The sequence below is a fragment of the Abramis brama genome (genome assembly GCF_963993115.1).
Source record: "Abramis brama genome assembly, chromosome: 1".
Lineage (NCBI taxonomy): Eukaryota > Metazoa > Chordata > Actinopteri > Cypriniformes > Leuciscidae > Abramis > Abramis brama.
Genome location: NC_139963.1, coordinates 16,649,835 through 16,674,574, shown reverse-complemented (window position 1 = coordinate 16,674,574; position 24,740 = coordinate 16,649,835). Strand labels below are relative to the sequence as shown.

Below are 24,740 nucleotides of genomic sequence, written 5' to 3'. Positions count from 1 at the left end.
TTTTAAACCCAGAAGATGAAAATAGCAGAAAAAAACTAAATTTTAACCATTTTCCCCCTACTATTAAATCTTAACAGATGCTAACATTGTCTTCAATGGTGTTCAACACACATACCTCTGTTAAAATCTCAGAAAATTTGGTTTAGGGTTTCATGACCCTTTGAAGACACATCTCTTTGACCTAGCATACACATAATACATTATAGACTTCTATAATTCAATGTTAGGCTGCATAGATTAGGTCAGCCGTAACCGAGAACACTTCCCATAAATCCTGATGTACTCGTTACATTATAAGAAGAATGGCATCTACGCTAATTTTAGTGTCTTTGTTTATCCCGAGGTTTTCCCGCAGCCTGCCGGATCCAGGCTGTATCCAGATTTGACGAAGGACCTTCGCCTGGACCCGATGACAACGCAGTGCTGAAGTGCTAACTAGTCTCTCCCTATGGAGGATCCCTTTACCATTCTACAGATAAAGCCGTTACATCTTCAAAGACTTTGAGAGGAACATCTCAGACATGGTTGAGGGTTCATTGAATATGTGCAAGGGATATATCCTTTATCCAACAAAGCAAAACAAAAATACTTTTATTTTATGGGTAAGGCTTCTTTAACTCTGACATTATCAAAGATCGTAGAGATCAGCGACGCGGGTGCTTTCAAATGTGAGTAAACACGGTTCCTTGTGTTAAAATCGCATGTGTTGAACTACTGTAGAGTAAACTGTTGAATTGTTGAAGGTGTAAAGACGTTACACAGTATAGTATAGTTGTGATTTTGCTGTAAAAACACGTTTTATTATGTATAACGTTAGCTAACGGGAGCTCCAGTAAGGACACGTAAGTTACGTCTCTAAAGTGGATTTACATAAACCATATACATCTTAAAGACGCTTGTTTTAAATGTCTATTTACATCTGACAGGAAAATCTTAAATAAGTATTGCAGAAGAGCACATCACAACATGAAATAGACATCTGAGTGATGAATGTGTGCTATTATGTAGAACAAATCTATAAAGTAATAAACATAAGTTATCTATTTTATTTGTCCATTACTGTTGATAAATTGAGGAACATTTATGTTGGATAAAAAGTTAAAACAACCTCAACATGTAAATGTAGTGTTGAGCTCATAAATCTCAGAGGTTATGTGAATCTTGTCTGGATGTTACAGGGTCAGATGAACAGATGTGTGTTTATCCGGTGGAGAGTGGCTCATGAAGCTGAATGCTGCCATCAAAGGCTTTGAGTGAGTATACTACAGAAATTAATAACAACAACTATTTAAATCTTAAGTTGTAGTTTATTTAATTATTGTAATTTCAAACAGAGCTATCACAGCACTTTTCTGATTCTTGATTTCTGTGCATTTGCTGCAGATCTTTTGTGGTGGAGGATGATGGCGGCATTTGTGAAAAAAAGCGTTTTTGTCTTCTAAATAATACTGAAATCAAATGACATTGTGCGGTTAAAATGACTGCTTTTGTGTTATGTTTGTGCATTTTTGTAGGATCTGAAATGTCAGCAGGCTGGTGTGAGCACTGAGGATGAGGAGCCCAGAGCTGAATCCTGGAGATGGTGCCATGGATGAGACCCTCCATCACTCCACCTGCCCTTATTGCTTCAGATTGTGAAGCACAACACATCACGCAACAACCTCAGGCACGAAGTAACGGCTCACCTCTGGCGGTCAGCTGATTCATCAGAATAAAGCCGCAGAATGGGAACCGCTGTGTTGAGATGGCAGAAGGATGTGGGGTTCAGCGCCTCTACATACATGATTGTAGTTTGAATAAAGCCTTGTTTCATGTGTTGACTTGTATATGCATTTGTTTATTGTGTGATGGTGACTTTCATTCATTCTTTTATTAATTTATTAATATTTCTCATTGTTATCAGTAAATAAAATATAATTAGGGGTTCAAGCACATAGTGCTGAAACCCTATTGTAATTGTTAAAGCTGCAGTCGGCAAGTCTGGCAGATTGAGTTGACTTAGCCAAAATTTTGAATGTTTACAACTCTCATGCCCCTCCCCCACTACCAGCGAGCACCCTCCCATCGAGTATGTGCTCGTCAGTGCGTGTGCACCTGATTTTCTGTGAACGCGTCCGTCTCTTCAGCATCGATCAACACCATGGACTCGGAGGTAGGCTGCCCTGGCTAATCTACCCATAGATAGCAATAACCGAGGAATTGGAAGCTTGTTAGTAGATTTTCTCTCCGCCATCACGCGTCGTACAATCCAACACACCTGCAAACTTCAGGCGTGTGCATGTGATATTAACGTGCGCGACTCAGCGCGAGGGGGGAGTGGGATCTATGGTGTGTGCACGACCTGTGATTGACAGTCAGATCTCACACCCCCCTGCGCTGATTGGACCCGATGATCCGGTGTTGTGCCGAACTTCGACCCCCTGCCAAATTATTACCCCCCTCGTTGAAGTCAGTACCTGACTGCCTAATCCTAACCCCACCCCTAATCCTAACCCTCCCCCACAACTAATCCTAAACCTACCAATACTAGGGGGGTAATAACAGAAAAGAGAAAACAAAAGACCTAAAGAATGTCAGTGTCCCATGGGAAGATGGGGAGAACTTGGCCACGGATCGAATACGTTAGAGGACACTTGTCGCCAATGTGCCCGGCACAGCACTTGATGATGATGTTGTGAGTTTATCCATAACTGGGGGATATTTTTCTGTAAAGAGTGTTGCATAATTAAATGTTAAAAGCATTTTTATGTTATAAGTTCACTGATATGTGGGCATTTCTATTAATAAAAGTATGTCTTTAATAGCAAGCAATAATCGTATGAAAATGATTTACATGCAAATGGGTAGGGCAGTGTAACTGATCTGATTATGACAAAATAATTGAGTATCTGATGTCATGTGACATGATAATGTCAGATAAGCTTTTCCACTCTTGCAAACAGAGGTAGGTTATGAGGTGTGGAAAGACATCATGTATCACTGGAACATAAACAGACGGGGACCAATTTGTAATAATTGTAATAAATACAATGCAATTAATCAACTTTCTGACAGTGTGTGGGACATCCGACTACTTTCCAAGAAGTGGCGCAACTGATTTACAAATATCGCGATAAATACGTACAGGAATTGAGGCAGTAGCCAATGACAGCACTAGGAGTAAAAGCTGCAGGATTGTGTACGAGTATACAAATATGTACGAGTATCGTACGAATTTGACAACTTGTTAAATCTTGTGAATTATTAAGACCTTCAGACTATGTTCATACTGATTGGGCTATGGGTTTTGTGAGAAAAGGTTTAAGAAACAACAAATGCTTGATAAATTATTTGATTTAGGGTTAAAAACAACACATACCATTGCGAATATTTACCTATGTAGCTTTCCGTCTCCTCCGTTTACTTGTCCTCAAACAATATGGGGCTGACTGAGTCCGAAAGGCCCTTTTGGTCTTTTCAGCTGGAAAAAAAAGAAAAGAAAATATCATTATGTATAATTAATATATAGGATTATTTAAAGGACAAAGTACTGCCTTACAAATATTGGATGTTACATTATAAAGCATTAAAAGCATGGCAAGTGTTGTGTTTAATATGCATTTACAACAAATATCACTTTAAAACTACCAATTCTGGGGAATAGCATGGTAAGTTTTGTGATTACTGCCCTGTACTACACCAATCACAGTAAAACTAAGGTTACTGAGGTTTGAAGCATGATAAGTTTTGTGGTCACTGTCCTTTTACCACACCTATCACAGTAAAATTAGGGTTACTGTGGTAAAAGCATAGTAAGTGTTGTGGTTACTGTACATTTACAATACGTATCACATTAAAACTACCAATAGTGTGGTAAACGCATGGTCAGTTTTGTGATTACTGTCTTTTTACTACACTTATCACAGTAAAACTAATGTTAATGTGGTAAAAGCATGGTAAGTGTTGTTTTTACTGTGCTTCTACTACAAATACAACTTTGGAACTGATTGAATGTCTATAGGCCTATAGCACGTCACGTGACAGACGGTGTTTAATCAACCTGTTTAGAATTAGAAAGCAATGAAACGCAAAGCCTCCGTGGCGATGACAGATATAATGCAGTGACTGAATGCGAGCTAATCTTATTGATATCGACAAACAGAAAAGACATTATATCACACATTATTAGGACAGCGTATTTATTACTACTTACCAACATCTGGCACACGTGAACTGATGCCAAATATCGCGATGTGTTCGGAACGAGACTTCTTCAGCGCGATTTCCTACTGATAAAATATAATTTTAAAAATATCAATAAACAGCAAAGCATTCCAGCTTCCCTGGCAATAAGATCGAAAAATAACATTAAAAAAATACATAAACCATGGTCCATGATAAGAAAAAACCTCGTGAATTAATGTTGATTAAACAGGTTTTCTGCTGCAGCCCGATAGGCAGAAAGAATCATGCTGTGATCACGAAAGACGCTTCCCATTGAAAATACATTAGTTTAAAAAAACGTGCTGGTATTACGAAAATAACGAAATAAACGTGCCCGTGTCACGAATCAATAGATTAAATTATTTGACCATTTCACGAACTGCCGTGAGACTATTAGATGTAACAACATTCGCCCCCATTAGAGATTATGAGTTATGTTTCTGTACAAAAAAATAATAATAACGCGTATTTCTGCATGCACCTTCGGCATCTGCACGAGATGGAATCGTGAATCTTCCTACGATTAAGGGGCGGGACGATGACGTTAACTATAATACATTTCTGCGTGCAATGCATACGCATTTTCCATCAATAGAAGTTTAACGGGAGGGTTTTGCGTACCATATGAACGCAAAATGTGACTGCGTGCAATGCATACGCATTTTCCGTCAATAGAAGTTTAACGGGAGGGTTTTGCGTACCATATGAACGCGAAATGTGACTTTGGCGTGTAAATACTACGCCAAATGAAAATGAAAACTCGTGGTATAGATACGCAGTAGTAAGAGACTGGGTTGGTCAAAAGGTCAAACCAGAGCCCGTTCCTATTAGACATTCTCTGGTCAAACCCTTGTTGCCTGTTGTCGCCACAGAAAGAGTCGGTGCACAGAAGGGGGTAGAGTGACCTCTGCTGGTTGAGATTCCACATAGCAAGAAGGGCTATAAATATGTTACAAAACTAAAATGTGAATTAAATAATAGAAACTTCTAAATAAATAGGCTACCTGCTATCCTAAGCTACATATAAAATGAGTTCACTTGTCTTAATCTGAAGTTACAGGTCACCAATGGTCTTACAAATGTTTAATTCTTAACTGCCAGAGTTATTATTTTATTAGTTTTAATTTTTATTTCAGTTAGGGTGGATTGCCCTAATGTGGGACACTGCCTACCCAGACAGCAACATAATGTCGGCCCAGATCCGGCCCACATCTGGTACACGTGGATTCCACACGGCCCGGACGTGGGCCGGATCTGGGCCGACACTATGTTGCTGTCCGGGGTGGGACACCTAAGGTCTAGTGTTTGTAGGTCCCCCATAAATACATGAATGACAGTGAAACTATGGGTTAGACAAAGCTGTGGTGTCATGTGATCAAAATCACATGACCTATCAAATGTCCAATCATATTTGAGGGTGGAGCAATCATCAAACAGGAGGCACCTTGTGTGAAGACCATCCGAAGGCCATTGACATAGGGCCCTATTTTAACGATCTGAAACGCAAGTGTCAAAGCGCAAAGCGCAAGTAACTTTGTGGGCGGGTCTTGGCGCTGTTGCTATTTTCCCGGCGGGATAAATGACTCTTGCGCCAGGCGCAAATCTAAAATGGGTTGGTCTGAAGAGCTTCATTATTCATAGGTGTGGTTTGGGCGTAACGTGAAATAAACCAATCAAAGCGACATCTCACATTCCCTTTAAGAGCAGGCGCGCTTGTTCTAAAGCGGATTCCTATCATAACGGCGGATTTGCCAGGCGCGCGCCAGGAGCGGTTCACAGCCAAGGAGAGCAACGCTCTCGTCAGGGACGTTGGGGATGGAGAAACCCACCCAAATTAACTTCGGTTAAAAAGGCGTATGATAATTTGGGTAAATGTGTAAGCTAGATGTATGCTTTTATAATAAATTGTCTATCTATCTATCTATCTATCTATCTATCTATCTATCTATCTATCTATCTATCTATCGTAATAATGTATGATTTGCAAAAATGAAAATTGCTGCTTCTGTGTAGATGAGAGAATCAAAGTGCGCGTTGTGCACCCAACGCTACATTGATTATGGCCAAGCATGCGCCCTTAAAATAGCTTATGAATAACATGCACAACGCGCCACTGACTTTAAACTATTTTTTCCTGGTTAGTGGCGCAATTGTTTTCTAAACCTGCAAAATAGCATGAAGGAACGTTTGCGCCGGAACACGCCTCCTTTTTTGCGCTGAACCGCCCCAAGAGCGCAAGTTCATTCCCTAGTTTAGCGACGTGCTTCTGTGGAGGGAAAAGCGCGCTTTGCGCGGGTGCAAAATAGGAATGATACATGCGTCGGTGTACAAAGTCCATTGCGCTGGGTGCAAGATAGGGCCCATAGAGTTTTAACAAGTTTGATATTAAGGAGTTAAATACATTTTAAACAATGCAATCCTGCTACTTTTTAGCCTAATATGCTTATGAAATGTTTGTCCATCAAAAAATAGTCTAACTTTGTGTGTATAAACTATATATTTTATATTTTTATCAAATTTCTTAGTGTCCCACATTAGGAAGTATGGTTTCCAAATCTGGGACAGCATGATCAGCCTAATGTGGGACAGTACTTCAATGAGTCAAAAATGTGTGGTGGGTCATGGTTTGTGGGACAAACATGGTTATTTACATGGTTTTAGTCTTGTAATGCAATATTACAATACTGTTAATGCAGATTTTTACAGTAATGTGAATTTTTTATTCTTGAAGGGCAGTTTGAAGGCTCTTTTTTTTGTGTGTATGTGTGCATGCCTACATATGTGTGTGTGTGTGTGTGTCTCTCTCTCTCTCTGTGTGTGTGTGTGTCATGTATGTGCCATGTATGTGTAAAAGGTATAGTTGACTTAAAATGAAAAATGACTCTGAATTTAAAAATGCAGTAGAAAACCAATAAAGCAATTCCACTTTATTTTATGCATCTGATTAATTCAATGAAATGTATTTTAGATCATAATGGCAAAGGTGAGAAAGACGGACAGATTGTCACAGAAAGAGAGGCAGAAATTTTATTTACTGATAACAATGAGAAATATTAATAAATTAATAAAAGAATGAATGAAAGTCACCATCACACAATAAACAAATGCATATACAAGTCAACACATGAAACAAGGCTTTATTCAAACTACAATCATGTATGTAGAGGCGCTGAACCCCACATCCTTCTGCCATCTCAACACAGCGGTTCCCATTCTGCGGCTTTATTCTGATGAATCAGCTGACCGCCAGAGGTGAGCCGTTACTTCGTGCCTGAGGTTGTTGCGTGATGTGTTGTGCTTCACAATCTGAAGCAATAAGGGCAGGTGGAGTGATGGAGGGTCTCATCCATGGCACCATCTCCAGGATTCAGCTCTGGGCTCCTCATCCTCAGTGCTCACACCAGCCTGCTGACATTTCAGATCCTACAAAAATGCACAAACATAACACAAAAGCAGTCATTTTAACCGCACAATGTCATTTGATTTCAGTATTATTTAGAAGACAAAAACGCTTTTTTTCACAAATGCCGCCATCATCCTCCACCACAAAAGATCTGCAGCAAATGCACAGAAATCAAGAATCAGAAAAGTGCTGTGATAGCTCTGTTTGAAATTACAATAATTAAATAAACTACAACTTAAGATTTAAATAGTTGTTGTTATTAATTTCTGTAGTATACTCACTCAAAGCCTTTGATGGCAGCATTCAGCTTCATGAGCCACTCTCCACCGGATAAACACACATCTGTTCATCTGACCCTGTAACATCCAGACAAGATTCACATAACCTCTGAGATTTATGAGCTCAACACTACATTTACATGTTGAGGTTGTTTTAACTTTTTATCCAACATAAATGTTCCTCAATTTATCAACAGTAATGGACAAATAAAATAGATAACTTATGTTTATTACTTTATAGATTTGTTCTACATAATAGCACACATTCATCACTCAGATGTCTATTTCATGTTGTGATGTGCTCTTCTGCAATACTTATTTAAGATTTTCCTGTCAGATGTAAATAGACATTTAAAACAAGCGTCTTTAAGATGTATATGGTTTATGTAAATCCACTTTAGAGACGTAACTTACGTGTCCTTACTGGAGCTCCCGTTAGCTAACGTTATACATAATAAAACGTGTTTTTACAGCAAAATCACAACTATACTATACTGTGTAACGTCTTTACACCTTCAACAATTCAACAGTTTACTCTACAGTAGTTCAACACATGCGATTTTAACACAAGGAATATGGAGCTATTCTTGTGCCAATAAAAATGAACGTAGCTTTTCAAGAAACTAATGAAAATATATATTGAAACTAAATAAATTATCTCTAGAACTGAAAAAGTATAAATCGCAGGCAAATTTTTTGATTTCGTTTTTAATACACTGCATGTTTTGCTAACTATTTCTCATATTTCAATCGCTGATCTGAACTTACAAATGCGCTTCCAGAGTTTTCATTTACGCTTCTGAAGTTTTCGTTTACGCTCCCAGAGTTTTCGTTCGCCGTTCTGACACATTTCTCTCATGGGGGCGGGGCTAGTAGCAGTGTGTTCTCATTGGTTACTGAGCTTTTGATCGATAGCTTCGTGACCTGGAAGTGAAGACGTCAGTGGTGTGTTTATGTGTGGATGTGAGCGTCTGTAATCGCAGCTTTCTATTTCATTTTACTGATATTAAGTTATGTTTGTTTTTTAATTTGATCTGTATTTACATGCTGCTACTACTTAGTTGGCAGAAGCTTTTAGGAGCACAAGAGATCTATTCAGTCTATTCAGGTGTAATTGCACATTAAAGTACTGTATATAATACTTAAAATATTGTAGTGTCCAATGTTTTCGGAGAATATTTGTTTATTCCTGATGATTCTTTTGCATGTTAGGCTCTGATTAGGTTCAGCTGTTACAATTTAAAGAGAATACTAGCAAACGTGTGTGATGTATTCAGCCGTCAAGAAAGTCAAACTTCAACCAGGTAATCAAGGTTGGCAACCATGGCCATCACACTACTCACTGTTAGCATGATATACGTTTACACCATCAAAATTAATGATCACTTAAATAAGAGGAATTTAAACAAAATAAAAATTGCAGTCGTGGCCTGCTGTCAGATACAGACCTCAAACGGCATTTCATTACATATGTCACACAAAGAATGTTCTTGTTGCCATTTTTTTAAAATTGATAATTGTATTTAGTTATTTCATTTAATTAACACTATCTTCTAACATTTAAAATTGTAAATATATTTTAACAATCATCAACCGTTTCAATCGTGACTTATACAACCAGTTAAATGAATGTAATTGAAAATATGAATTCAAATAAATTACATTCTTTATTGTCACTAAAGCATATATACACAAGTATCAGAGTGAAGGTCTTGGATGTGTTGTGACAGGAAAGACCAGAATCCACAAAACATTAACTGCATAATATACATGTGATGCACAGTATTCTCATCATATACATTACTATACAAAATGCACAATTACAAATACAGAATACATTTTAAAAATTCATATACATTTTAAATGTTGCAATGATTCTTTGAGCAGTTCCTGTTGCAGTGCAATAGCAAAGCAGTGACTGGACACAAGCAGTACAAGGATAGTCCAGCCAAAACATGAGGATTCTCTCATCATTTACTCTCCTTCATGCCATCCCAGATGTATATGACTTTCTTCTTGACATAAACATAGACAAAGATTTTTAAGGAAATAATCCATCTCCGTGAGTCCATAATACAAGTGGATTGTAACCCATGTACGTAAGATTTTTAATAGTTAAAACAGTTTACATTATTAGTATTTATTTTATCTAGCCTATTGTTTGACTTCAGAAGGCATTGATCATCCACTGAGGTCGCATGGATTACCGTCACGCTCACTGTGTGTGGTTTTTAAAGCGTCTTTAGGACTCGCAGAGATGGATTACTTTCCTTACAATCTTAATTCGTGTTTATCTGTAGAAAGAAAGTAAAATGCATCTGGGACAGCATGAAGGTGAGTAAAATAAGAGAGAATTGTATTTTTGGGTGAACTATCCCCTCAACATTCATATGCTATTGGTATGCTAATCCAAGATCAGCATAGATTAATAAGAATAAAGTGAAACCTCTTGTGTACTTGTGAACTATGTTTGTTTTAATCTAGAGGAAATTGAAATATTTGCTAGTTTATATTAAAATAAATCAGGTGTCTGAAGATCAAGATCCCAGTCATTCAAAGGTGATGTGTATGAACAAAGTAAGATTATTGTCTGAAAGGGACAGTGGATCTCTGTTACTATCACTCCATCCTCTGTGTCAGCATCAGAATTTTGTTTATGGAAAAGTTGCTCCACTCCCTGGAAAATGAGAGAGGAAATGTATTATAATCTAACAATACAAACTGCTTTGAACTCCCCATACAGTAACAAGTTGCAGACTTAAAATATTTATTATATTTATATTTAAGGGATTTTACAGTACTAAATATTTACCTTGGAGTCAAGCAGCATTTATCATCTGTAATACTGTTGTGTAACCAGTAGATGGCTGTATTGCCCTATATATAAACATATGGATGTGTATTCCCTAGTTGCTGGATGTTTTCAGTCATAATTACTTGCATGTATTAAGTTTTAATTTGGACATATATTTATTATTAAAGACTATTAAAGATTTAACATTTGTCAAAGAAATGTTAATTTGAAGAGCACATTTTTTCATTATTATTAGTCAAATATGGACACAGAAAAAACAATTTGTTACTCATACTAGATACATATAATAGCTTTATCAGTCATCTTTATCACACAAAAGTAATCAGAATAAATATTGCAACCAGGGCGATACTTCAAAATAATTGAGTGTTTACATATTACGAACAGAGACGTGGTCTGTGGTCAAGTCGTGTCTCTCCTCTTTCAAAAACTGCATCGCAAATTAATCAGCAATTGAGAAATTCAGGTTTAAATAGCTTTATTGGCATGGTAAAAAAGGCTTTACATTGCCAAAGTTGAATCAGGCAGTGATTGACAGCGCTCTGGTCCTATGGCATCAGTCATTGACTGATACAGTACAGATAGGCTACTGTACAGTACTCTAGCTCAATGTTGTTTGGGGTGGCTGTGGGGAAATATGATCTAATCGAAGACTGTAACCGAATGTAGATAAACAAGTCATGTAATGATTGGGCTAACAGTTAAATCAAGACAACACAGCTCAGCTGTATAATGTTATGGGCTCTCACTGAGCTCTAAAATGCCTCTCCACCTGAAAAAAGCCAGTACTGTATTATAAATAGTATTAGTATAGTATTAAAAACAAAACAAAAATCAGACTTACCACGAGTAGGCTAACGCTATCCAGTATCCTCCTGATATAGCGACGATACCTAATGATAAATATCATTCGTCTGTACTATTCCTTCTATAAGAGATCATCTCAACAATATAGTGTAGCAGGAAATAAATACAGATATAAACTTAATATCAGTAAAATGAAATAGAAAGCTGCGATTACAGACGCTCACATCCACACATAAACACACCACTGACGTCTTCACTTCCAGGTCACGAAGCTATCAATCAAAAGCTCAGTAACCAATGAGAACACACTGCTACTAGCCCCGCCCCCACGAGAGAAATGTGTCAGAACGGCGAACGAAAACTCAGGGAGCGTAAACGAAAACTTCAGAAGCGTAAATGAAAACTCTGGAAGCGCATTTGTAAGTTCAGATCAGCGATTGAAATATGAGAAATAGTTAGCAAAACATGCAGTGTATTAAAAACGAAGTCAAAAAATTTGCCTGCGATTTATTCTTTTTCAGTTTTAGATATAATTTATTTAGTTTCAATTTATATTTTCATTAGTTTCTTGAAAAGCTACGTTCATTTTTATTGGCACAAGAATAGCTCCATAAAGGAACCGTGTTTACTCACATTTGAAAGCACCCGCGTCGCTGATCTCTACGATCTTTGATAATGTCAGAGTTAAAGAAGCCTTACCCATAAAATAAAAGTATTTTTGTTTTGCTTTGTTGGATAAAGGATATATCCCTTGCACATATTCAATGAACCCTCAACCATGTCTGAGATGTTCCTCTCAAAGTCTTTGAAGATGTAACGGCTTTATCTGTAGAATGGTAAAGGGATCCTCCATAGGGAGAGACTAGTTAGCACTTCAGCACTGCGTTGTCATCGGGTCCAGGCGAAGGTCCTTCGTCAAATCTGGATACAGCCTGGATCCGGCAGGCTGCGGGAAAACCTCGGGATAAACAAAGACACTAAAATTAGCGTAGATGCCATTCTTCTTATAATGTAACGAGTACATCAGGATTTATGGGAAGTGTTCTCGGTTACGGCTGACCTAATCTATGCAGCCTAACATTGAATTATAGAAGTCTATAATGTATTATGTGTATGCTAGGTCAAAGAGATGTGTCTTCAAAGGGTCATGAAACCCTAAACCAAATTTTCTGAGATTTTAACAGAGGTATGTGTGTTGAACACCATTGAAGACAATGTTAGCATCTGTTAAGATTTAATAGTAGGGGGAAAATGGTTAAAATTTAGTTTTTTTCTGCTATTTTCATCTTCTGGGTTTAAAATCTTCATCGTGTCCACCCTATAGTACTTTGATGATTCATCGGTGTCTCATTATTATTCATGTACTGAGTTTTCTTATCCAATGAGAAGACACTTGCTCTTAATTATTCATTACACCACGTGGAACAGACATGTCAAACTGTGATATCGCGTAGTAGATGAGAGAGCAATGATGGGACGCGCGTTTGTTTTCGTGGTGCAAAAGTTCCAGTGCATCTTTCCCCGCGATGCTGCCCGGGCTGAAGAGGACGAACGCAGTGCTCGGCTGGCAAGTGACGCTGCACGGCTGAAAAGGCGCCGTGAAGCTGAGGAAAAGGACGAATGCCGTGCTCGGCTGGCAAGTGACGCTGCACATCAGGAAAGGCGCCGTGAAGCTGAGGAAGAGGACGAACGCAGTGCTCGGCTGGCAAGTAACGCTGCATGGCTAAAAAGGCGCCGTGGAGCTGAGAAAGAGGATGAACGCCGTGCTCGGCTGGCAAGCGACACTGCTCACCACGCTAACATGAGAGATAAGGAAACACCTGAGATACGAGCGGATCGCCAGATGCATGACTGTCAACGACACAACCTTCTGAGAGAGGAGGAGACCCCTCAGCAGCAAGAGGAACGACGAGCAAGGGATGCCACGTGCCATCAGGAGATGCGTCTCGCCCATCTGGAAAAGGCACGAAAAGACAATCGCAACCTTGCTCGGTGTGACGATACAGACTTCTTCCAAGAGGAACTTCATGGTGATTATAGGCACATGCTGAGCAAGACCTCACTGTTTGAATGTCCTACATGCTCACATTGTGGTTGCTATGTATGGAAAGAGGAGAAAAGAGGATTCTGCTGCAACTCCGGTAAGATTAACCTTACATATAACGCCACAAATCCAAAGCCTGGCTCAATCCCACCACAGCCTCCAGATGCTATTAAGGACCTTTTCCTTGATCAAAGTTTTGTGAAGCAAGCAAAACAATACAACAATGCGCTGGCAATGGCAAGTAATGATGTTTTATAAACAAAGTTCGGGAGGAGCACGTTCAAATAATCAATCCAATCTACTCGTCATCAAACAATTATGTCTACCCTAATCAGCATGACAAGAAGTATATATATATCCACTCTGTCAACTCACCTAATATTCCTTGACAGTTTTCCAGCATTCTTTTCGCATAGGCGCAGCAACCACAGCTGCTCAAAAAGGCCTCTCTCAGCAGCAGATCCAATCACTTGGCCGTTGGTCATCGGAAGCCTTCAAAAGTTACATCCGCTCAAACCGCTTCCATATCAAAGAAGCCCAACGAACCCTCATCAGCTAATTCTTTTTCCAACTCCTCATTCACGTTGAAAGCAAGTCATTCCCAACACCACAGCAGCATCACCTCTTCCTCCAACAGGAGCCCCTTTTTCTCCACCCAACTGGCTCTAGTTAGTTAAAAGCAAGTTAACCAAGTCTACCACAGCTAATCTACTCCACTCCCGCAGAAGTTTCTGTCACTCTGTCCAAACTTATTCCACTTCTGCAGCAGTGTCTTCTACTCTGCTCCCGCAGGAGCTCCATTACTCCATCTAAACTCGCTCCACTGCCACAGCAGTATCATCTACTTTGCTCCCGCAGGAGCTCCATTACTCCGTCCAAACTTGATCCACTGCCGCAGCAGTGTCATCTACTCCGCTCCCGCAGAAGCTCAGTTCTAGGTCCAAAATTGTTTTGGATATTTAAGAGCAAGTTGAAAGCAAGTTTGGGCCACTGCCGCAGCAGTGTCATCTACTCCGCTCCCGCAGGAGCTCCTTTACCCCATCTAAACTTGCTCCACTGCCGCAGCAGTGTCATCTACTTTGCTCCCGCAGGAGCTCCATTACTCCATCCAAACTTGCTCCACTGCCGCAGCAGTGTCATCTACTCCGCTCCCGCAGAAGCTCAGTTCTATGTCCAAAATTGGTTTGGATATTTAAAAGCAAGTCGAAGCAAGTTTGGTCCACTGCCGCAGCAGTGTCATCTACTCCGCTCCCGCAGGAGCTCCATTACTCCATCTAAACTTGCTCCACTGCCGCAGCAGTGTCATCTACTCCGCTCCCGCAGGAGCTCCATTACTCCATCTAAACTTGCTCCACTGCCGCAGCAGTGTCATCTACTTCGCTCCCGCAGGAGCTCCATTACTCCATCTAAACTTGCTCCACTGCCGCAGCAGTGTCATCTACTTCGCTCCCGCAGGAGCTCCATTACTCCATCTAAACTTGCTCCACTGCCGCAGCAGTGTCATCTACTTCGCTCCCGCAGGAGCTCCATTACTCCATCTAAACTTGCTCCACTGCCGCAGCAGTGTCACCTACTCTGCTCCCGCAGGAGCTTAGTTCTATGTCCAAATAATTTGGATATTTTAAAGCCTTTGAAAAGCAAGTTTGGTCTACTGCAGCAGCAGCATCTCCTCCTCTACTGCAGGAGCTCAGTTCCCCGCAGCAGTGTTTACTCTTCCGTCCTTTTGCTATCAGCTAGTTGGATAGCAAGCCAAAGTAAATTTGATCCACTGCCGCAGCAGTGTCAATTCTAGAGCTAGTTCTCCATCAACTTGCTTTCACTGCAGTGGTTATTCCATTCTCCTCCGCTTCCGCAGAAGTACATCACATATGACCATCCCCAGCCTACTACCTTAGAGGCGCACCCATCCAACGCCATGTTAGCTTTGCACTCTGCAAGTTTTGGGGGGGGTCACCAACATCATGGCGGCTGTCCGGCATTTATTTGCAGCTTTTGGGGGGAGTACTCTGGGTTCGGGCCGAATACCAAGCCCGGAGCCCTCTCCTCGGACAGCACGCCAAATACGCATTTATTCTATCTGACTTATTTGTAAGTGTGAACTAGTGAAATTATGTTTTATAAACAAAGTTCGGGAGGAGCACGTTCAAATAATCAATACAATCTACTCGTCATCAAACAATTATGTCTACCCTAATCAGCATGACAAGAAGTATATATATATCCACTCTGTCAACTCACCTAATATTCCTTGACAGTTTTCCAGCATCCCTCCACCACCCCGACTCCTCACTCTTGGCTCAATCTTTTACAGGCAGGAATAAGGGGTGAGTACTCTGGGTTCGGGCCGAATACCGAGCCCGGAGCCCTCTCCTCGGACAGCACGCCAAATACGCATTTATTCTATCTGACTTATTTGTAAGTGTGAACTAGTGAATTGGTATTAAAGAGGTAGCTATGCCTGGCTTCAACCCAGGTGTGCGTATACAAGGCAAAGTTTATCATTACATTGCCGGCCCCCTTCCTGAACAAGGTCGCACACCACTCTTTGCTCAGATCTATTTCCACGATCCTGCTCATGAGCTAGAAAACCGTCGCGCCCACGCCTCAAACAGTGATCTGAATGAAGATTTTTTACTGAGGACGCAAGTGGCCATTCACATGTGCAATCCATACGTGCAACAGTTTAAGTCAGCCATTGAGTATGTGACCCAAAATGACAATGCCAATGAATTGAAAATTGTCCTAACAGCTCGCACACGACGTCATGACCTTCATCGTGGCACTGTGAATCTTCCATCACTGAATAGTGACGTGGCTGTCATTGCTCCAGGAGTAACAACTACACAGCAGTTTGGGAATCTGGCTGTCACTCTTCATCTCAGAGGAGGAAGGCTTCAGACAATCGACGCCATGCATCCAGCATATGACCCATTGTCATATGTGCTTCTTCTGCCTCAGGGTTCCCAAGGATACCACACTGGGCTGGCAGATATCACACCAACATGCTTCTACCGTTACCATCTTCAAGTGCGTGACATTGCTCAACACTTCAATTTGCTGCTTCGTGGTGGGAGACTGACACAGCAATACGTATGTGACATGATGGCAAAAATGGAGTCACACCGCCTCAACTGGATCCGCCACAACCAGAAGTCTTTCAAGGCTGAAAAGTATAAAATCATTGTTGATGCCCTGAATACGCTGATTTCACGCAGCCGCCATTTTGAAATCGAAAGTGAGGCTCCGGTGGGAAAAACCCCAGAAGTAAAGATAAACAACAATGCCTTTGGACTACCAATCTGAAGCTGCTGCCGCGATTTACACTATTGGATGTTAATATCCAATATAGGATATGTATATAGTTCATTCCTGCTTCTTTTTTTACTTTCTGAATTATATTTAAAAAAAAAGTATTTATAAATGAATTTCACTGTATATAGTCTAAAGTATGAAAGAAATGTATGTACAGTTTTAGAATTGACACATCATCATTAAACACAACAATACTCCATCGCATTCACGACTCTCCTATGATTAAAGGCCACACTTCCGGTTTTATTCCCACCGGAGCCTCGCTTTCGATTTCAAAATAACGGCTGCGTGAAATCAGCATATAGTCACTCTGAGATCATTCCTGGACGCCTAACCATCCTGCCACCCACAATTTACGGATCACCCCGATGATACGCCAAGGAGTTCCAAGATGCCATGGCCTTGGTACGAATCAAAGGAAAACCTGACTTCTTCCTCACCTTCACTTGCAACCCGAACTGGCCTGAAATCACAGGGTCACTTTTTGAGGGTCAACAGACCAATCAGAGACCAGACATCATTGCTCGAGTATTTCACATGAAGGTGGAGGCACTCCTCACAGACCTCCTCAAGCGTGACATCTTGGGACACATTGATGCATATGTGATGGTGAAGGAAACACAAAAGAGGCATCTTCCACATATACACATGCTCATGACCATGGTAGCCCGCGACAAACCCAGGACCGCCAGCGATATTGACCGTGTGGTGTCTGCAGAGATTCCTGACAAAAACACAAATATGGAACTACATCGCATTGTAACATCACACATGATTCACGGTCCATGTGGACAATGGAACAGTGCCAGCCCCTGCATGGTAGACAAAAAGTGCACCAAAGACTATCCCAAACAATTGAGACAGAACACAAGCTTTGCAGACAACTCCTACCCATTGTACCGAAGACGAACAGAAGGAGCACCTGATTCTCCCATCATCAAGACCATCAGAGGTGGCGTCAATGTACCTGTCAATAATACATGGGTTGTGCCATACAATCCGTACCTCCTGCTCCGATACAATGCACATATTAACTTTGAAATTGTGTGTGCTGTCTCCAGAGTCAAATATCTGTATAAATATTTGGAGAAGGGACCTGATCAGTGCATGGTGAGAATGGATGTGCCTGATGATGAGACCCGTGAGATACTACGACGTGATGAGGTGACACGTTATGAGTTAGGGCGTTACATCACTGCATCTGAGGGATGCTGGCGCATATACGATTTCCCCATTCAGAAGAAACAGCCACCAGTAAAGATGCTTGCAATTCATCTAGAGGATGAACAGGTCATCATGTTCAATGATGAAGGGGCTGCCCAGAACCTGTTGGACTCAGGGCCACCTGCCACCACACTGACCGCCTTTTTTGAAGCAATGTCTCTTCATCCACACATGCGACACATTGTGTACCCAGATGTGTTTCAACTCTTCACATACATACGGAAGAAATTTCAATTGCGTAAAAAAAGACTGAGTTCTCACGATGACCGCATGGCTGAAACCGTTGGACGAATTCCAGTGATTGCCTTCAACCCTCACACTGCTGAACTATTCTATCTCCGCATCCTTTTGTACCGCGTGCCAGGGCCAACATGCTTCAAAGACCTCCGACGAGTTGGAGATGTGGTCATGGACACCTTTATGGCAGCTTGCATTGCGCATGGCATTGTTGACAATGACCAAGAAGTAGATTCTGTTATGGAGGAGGCTGCAAATGTGACATTTGGCTCAGCACTGCGTGAGGTATTCGCCAACATGCTAATGTTTGTTCTTAGAGGGGAACACTTGCAGTTCTGGGAAAGGCACAAGCATGTGCTGTGTGAAGATTTCATGCACAGGGCCAATGTGAATGAGCCAGATGAATTTATTGTGAGTCAAGTGCTACTTGACCTTAAGGACCATGTTGAAAGACATGGTTTTACTTTAAATGGGAACTTTGGCCTCCCTGAGCCTGATCCACTTCACGTCCGGAGTCAAATTCCCCGCATCATCCAGCATGAGACTGAGCACAACATAGAGGAACATCAAACTATCATTACTGACACAGAAAACAGCCTCAATGACGAACAGCAAAAAGTTGTCGAAACAGTGATGGAAAGTGTGGAACAGGGACTTGGAAAAATTATATCCCTCGATGCAAGTGGTGGAACTGGGAAAACATTCATATTGTGCCACATCCTTAACAGAATGTGCGTGCACAGGGCAAAGTAGCTCTTGCAACAGCTGCAAGTGGCATTGCAGCTACCCTACTGCCGAAAGGTACAACCTTTCATAGTAGGACAAAATGTCCTCTCATTCTCACCGACGAGTCCACTTGCAGTATGAGTGAACATGACAGCACTGCAACACTCATTAGAATGACGCATCTCATGGTTGTCGATGAAGTGTCAATGATGGATCGCCGCGCATTAGAAGCAGCAGATCGTACATTCCAATGGCTCAGAGGTTCAGACAAGCCATTTGGTGGCATCACAATGGTTTTCAGCGGTGACTGGAGGCAAATCCTTACTGTTGTCCCACATGGTAGCCAAACCCAGATCATAGGCAGGTGTTTCAAGAGCTCACACCTATGTAAAAATGTTGAGATTCTTCGTCTAACAGAAAACATGAGGATCACTCAAGCTGCTGGAGATCAACAAACAGAAGCAGATTTTGCCAAATTCCTTTTGAACCTTGGTGAGGGGAAAATTCCTGTGGTTCCAGAAGAGGGTGAATTTGCAATTGAGCTCAATGAATCACTATCAATTTCTGGCGAGAAACTCGAGGACATTGTCAATTGGGTATATGATGACATGACAGTCAACATTTCCAATCCAAAGTGGCTATGTGAACGTGTCATACTGTGCCCAACCAACTCTGAAGTTGATAAAGTAATTGAATATATGACAAAGAATTTTCCTGGAGAAGAGCATGTTTGCAACAGTGTGGACACTGCAGAATCTGAGGGTCACCATATGTACCCAACGGAGTTTCTAAATACCCTCTGCCCATCTGGTATGCCTCCCCATCGCATCACTTTAAAGGTGGGAATGGTGATCATGCTACTTCGTAATTTCGACCAACAAAATGGACACTGCAATGGATCGAGATACATCATTGAACAAATCCTGCCTCATCTTTTGGTTGCGACTTCTGTGATCGGTGTCAATGCTGGACGCACATTACTCATTCTATGCATCACCCTCATCCCATCTGACAACATTTCCATTCACCCTGCGACGTAAGCAGTTTCCGGTGAGACCCTGCTTTGCCATGACAGTGAATAAGTCACAAGGCCAGTCTTTGCAACGTGTTGGTGTCTTCTGCACAAAAGACTTCTTCAGTCATGGTCAATTCTACGTTGCAGCCAGCAGGGTTGGCAGATCAAGCAGACTTCGTATTCTTGCTCAAGATGATGAAACAAACAAAAAGCGCCACTTTCTGAGCAATGTTGTCTATAAAGAGGTGCTGACACAATAACAACATGTAATCTTCAAGAACAGCCAGTCTGCACTAACAAAACACAAATATCCACTCTAAATAAATATATACTCCAATGCATCATTATGTCAGTATCAGTATTTGCTTTCTACCATGCACAAATAAAAATGTCACTGACCTTTTGCTGTGTAATTGTAACAATGAGCACTCAAATACACTAAACCAACAATTACTAAAAACACACACAATAACTGCTTTTGCACGTGTATATTATATATTATATTTCATTCTGGTGCGCTTAACGTTATCGCTACTGTGTAATAGTAGCCTATGCTATTCACCAACTAAACATATCTGTCACGGTTTCCCTGGTTCTCCCTGGCTCTGTCATACACTACAATACCCAGGATCCTCTTTGGCGCACATGCACTCACTTTCTCCGGATTACTAATCACTCGCACCTGTTCCCAATCAGCACAGTCATTATCCAGCACTATAAAACACTCACCATAGCCCCAGTTCTTTGTCAAGCCTCCAACAGGAATAGACCATGATCTGTTATCTCCTGAAACTCTGATGTGTCCAAGATGTAATGTATACTCACCTGTGAAACACTAACCTCTGTGTCATTGTTCTGCTGTCTCCAGGAATCCTGTTTGATTTCATATTGCCTGTGATCCGTTGTTCTCCCGAGCTTCCAGTGTTTCCTCCGAGCTTGTTTACTATTGACTGCATCTGAAAGAGAAAAGACAAGTATTTATGGACTGTGACTGTTTGGTATCTACAAACCTGAAGTGAACATGCTTACCTGCTGTCTGCCCTGCACCGAGAGCTCTTCACTGAATCTGCATTTGAACTCACTGAATACTCACCTTGCACTATTGTCAACTTGAATAAAGCTGTGTTTGGATTCACTTACCTCTGTCTCCGTGCCTGTATCCTGACAATATCCTATTCAATGCGTTCAGTCTCTTTCATGGGCACCAAACCAACAATTACTAAAAACACACACATATCTAGGTGAAAGAGGCTCTATGTGATTTATCTGACCTTGGTGACGTGAGGCCGCTAGCAGACAGTCAGTTAAGCCAGTCTGTCTGCTTCCTGACCTGGTGCCCAATTTGTCATTTTTTATCTCTAAGACTATGAGCCAAATTACTAGAGAGAAGAGGTCTCTTTTCAACAGGTCAGGTTTGCCCCAAAAACTTTTCCAATTGTCTATGAATTCTATGTTATTACAGTCTTCTGCAATAGAACAGAATTTAATTGATGAGTATTTTGATGTGTTCAACTGGTGAGAAACAGGTTGTCTCGTTTTTGATTTGTATATTTTGCTATTCATAATAAGGATATGTCTGCAGCAGTGCTTCCAATCCCCGGAGGAGAGCCAGTTTCTCTGCATCAGGATCCTCAGCAAACATGCTGTCGAAAAGTTGAGGTCCATTTAAGAACTCCACGAATGCATCCTGTGAAAGAAGGAAGCAATATTTATTCACTACTCTCAAGAAAAGTATATATTAAGTTTGTATGTGTCACTGGGTGAAAAAGAGGGAACTATGAGAGCGGAACGAATTGCCCAGGGGAGAGACTTCCGGTGTGGCACCAGGCCGGTTCCGGTGACATGTCATGGCCGACCGTGTTGACAAGCGGCAGCTGCAGCGGCTAATCAAGCAGCCATTGGAGCGCGTGTCTCCAACGGGGGATTTAAAAGTGGCGGCTTGAAGATGCACGAGAGGCAGAGCAGTCGCGATCAAAGTGTGAGCCACGATGAGGAGGGGGAGAGAGGCAAAAGCGGTGGGGCAGCAGCAGAAGCAGAGACGGGAAGGATAAAGTGCGGTTGAGGCGCGGGGCACGATTGAGATCGAGAACGGACAAGAGACTGGCCAGTAGGACTGGGAGAACGGAACGAGCGAAAGCATTGTTGGATATACAGGTTGTCATCGTGAGAGAAGTTAAGTACGCGAACTGCAACTGTGAGAGAAATAACCTCTTGTGGATTGAAGAAAAGCATTCTAATTACTGTCCTGTGTCTGCCGCTAGTGTGTTATCTCATTCAGTGTCTTTAAAGCAGACTAGTGGGACCCGATCTTTGGATCGTTCGTGCAAACCTGATGTCCCCCTTTTGAAGATCATGACGGTGGCTTGGCCGGCCCCGATGAGATGGAGTGAAGGTATACTTTTCATTGTGAAGTGGTGTGTCATTGCAGTGTCTGAAGATTGAAGTGAGCACGTGTGAAGATTTACAGTGGTTTGATGCATGCACGAGTATGGGAAAATTAAACGCTACCAGCACTCTGAAATCTTTTTCGGGGATTGTCTAGTAATAATTTGAACCGCTGTGGGTAAAGCTTTGTACAGGTGTCCCAGTTCATGCCGCTGTGGTAAAGAAAGGAGAAGTTCAGCTCTGTGTGTCGTTGTGAAGATCTGCATTCTGCCATTGCTGTCCTGTGGTAAGAGAAGACTCAGTTATTAACTGCTGGATTCTGTACTCACCATTGCTGTTCTGTGAACAGAGAGATCCCGTTATCCGCCGCTGCTTTCTGACTGCTGCTGGCCTGTGAAAGAAAGGTGACACTTAGTTATCTGATGCTGTCCTGTGAAAAGAGAAAGCCCACTGTCTGCCGCTACCTACCTGTAGTCCCTTGTGTCCTGCCCACCACCTACTGTTGTCTGCTGCGCCTTATCTGACGGTCATTGTTCTCTGCCACCACATACTGTTGTCTGCTGCTCTTCATTGGAAGGCCCTGGTCCTCTGTCCAACCCCCCCACTGTGGTCCTACAAGTGGAGATACCCAGTCATCCGCTGCTACTTACCTGAAAGCCAATGCCCTTTGTCCCCTCACACTGCTGTTCTGTAAAAGGAGATGACTAACTGCCGGCTGTCCCGAGTCTTCCTCCATTGAAGATTCCTTTGACCTGTTTCAACGAGCGTTGTTTTGAACCTTTGAACCTGTTTCTGTGTCAGTGACATTTTCTATTTTTTTTTTTTTTTACATTCAATAAAAAGAATCAAGCTTTTATATCACGTCGTTGTCTTGCCTCGTTGGTGTACTTTGGTGTAGCTCCTCCGGAGTGGTGGTTGTTCTCTGCCCTAGCGGTGACACATGTCCAGTAGAAAGAAGATTTTAATACAGTGCTGCGTTTCAAACACTGTAGTGTAAATCTGACTTATTAAACCTCGAGCATTTAAGATCAATGTTCTTGTACTTGAATGAGATGGATGGCATGGTGATGTTGGTCACCTTGTGTAGTTGAAGCTCCTTGTTTCTGTTCTTCTGCCGCTCCCCGTCTGTGAAACATGCGGGGTTCCCCTCCATGTGTCTGACAGACACACACTATGTGCTGCCTGTCTCGGTCTCGAGCATGCCGAGGCAGTGCTTACTAAAGGTGGTGTCCTCAGATGATGCCATGTCCTCCAGCTCATCCTTTACAAGATCTCTTGAGATGTGCTTGCGATTCTTCTCCTCATCATTGTGTATCTAACACAAACAAATAGGATTTATATTTTATTTAATAACAAAAGGTAGTTCTGAGGCATGGTGATGTTGGTAGTTGAAGCTCCTCGTTTCTGATCTTCTGAGCCGCAAAGACAGTTTCACGTTTTATATGTAGGTGCAAAAAATATGAATTATGAGTAGGACAAATGTTAGCTATCCCTCACTTGTGAAAAAGAAGCATGTTTAAATGTATTGAATGTGCACTTGTATGTGTAATTCAAATCTCACATAGTTTACAAAACTTGCAGATAATATAACATAAATGCACTTAATGAGAGTTCACTTTCATGAATGTTTCTTAAGTCAACTTCTAAAAAGTGCACTTTGCAATAATGTAAAATGAAAACTTTACTTTGAAGTACATTTTAAAACATTTTATTGGTTGTCATTTGGTGTTGACTAACATTTTAAAGCTCATGCAAAGTACTTGATTATAATTTAAACTGTAGTGTGTTATTCAATATGACATTTTAAGGTTAATATATTTTAAATGTACTAAATTGCAACTTCATCATTATGTTTGTAATTACAAATATATTTAAATGCGTTTTTCAATAGAAATTACATCTATCTATCTATAAATTACAGGAACGTCTGTCTGTCTGTTATTCGCATATCTCTCGAACCGTTAGTCCGATGGATTTCAAACTCGACAGGTGTCTTGCTATGGGCACGAGTAAGTGCAGTGCCAAGTTTGATGTTGTTTGGATGAGAAATGAAAAAGATATCGTTAAAAATACCAGTAAAAAAAATATTACTATTTCAGATAACTATAACTATTTCAAAATTTGCACTAGTTAAAGTATATTTTAATTTACACTCTTAAAAATAAAGGTTCTTTCTTGGCATCGATGGTTCCATGAAGAAACTTTAACATCCACGCAACGTTTCCATTCCACAAAAGGTTCGTTATAGTAGAAAAAGTTTTTTTAGATTTTAAAATGTTCTTTATACTATA

At 41.1% G+C, this 24,740-nt stretch overlaps 2 long non-coding RNA genes across 2 annotated transcripts; both read right to left on the bottom strand.

The window, feature by feature from the left end:
• Nucleotides 1-1,894: 1,894 nt before the first annotated feature.
• On the bottom strand, nt 1,895-4,305 carry LOC311083499. The gene is made up of 3 exons (XR_014606305.1): nt 4,193-4,305; nt 3,375-3,460; nt 1,895-2,705 (listed from the first exon to the last, which is right to left on the bottom strand). It is a non-coding gene; the product is annotated as an uncharacterized lncRNA (long non-coding RNA).
• Nucleotides 4,306-7,324: 3,019 nt separating this feature from the next.
• On the bottom strand, nt 7,325-8,375 carry LOC311067676. The gene is made up of 2 exons (XR_014603258.1): nt 7,888-8,375; nt 7,325-7,626 (listed from the first exon to the last, which is right to left on the bottom strand). It is a non-coding gene; the product is annotated as an uncharacterized lncRNA (long non-coding RNA).
• Between the last annotated feature and the right edge of the window lie 16,365 nt (nt 8,376-24,740).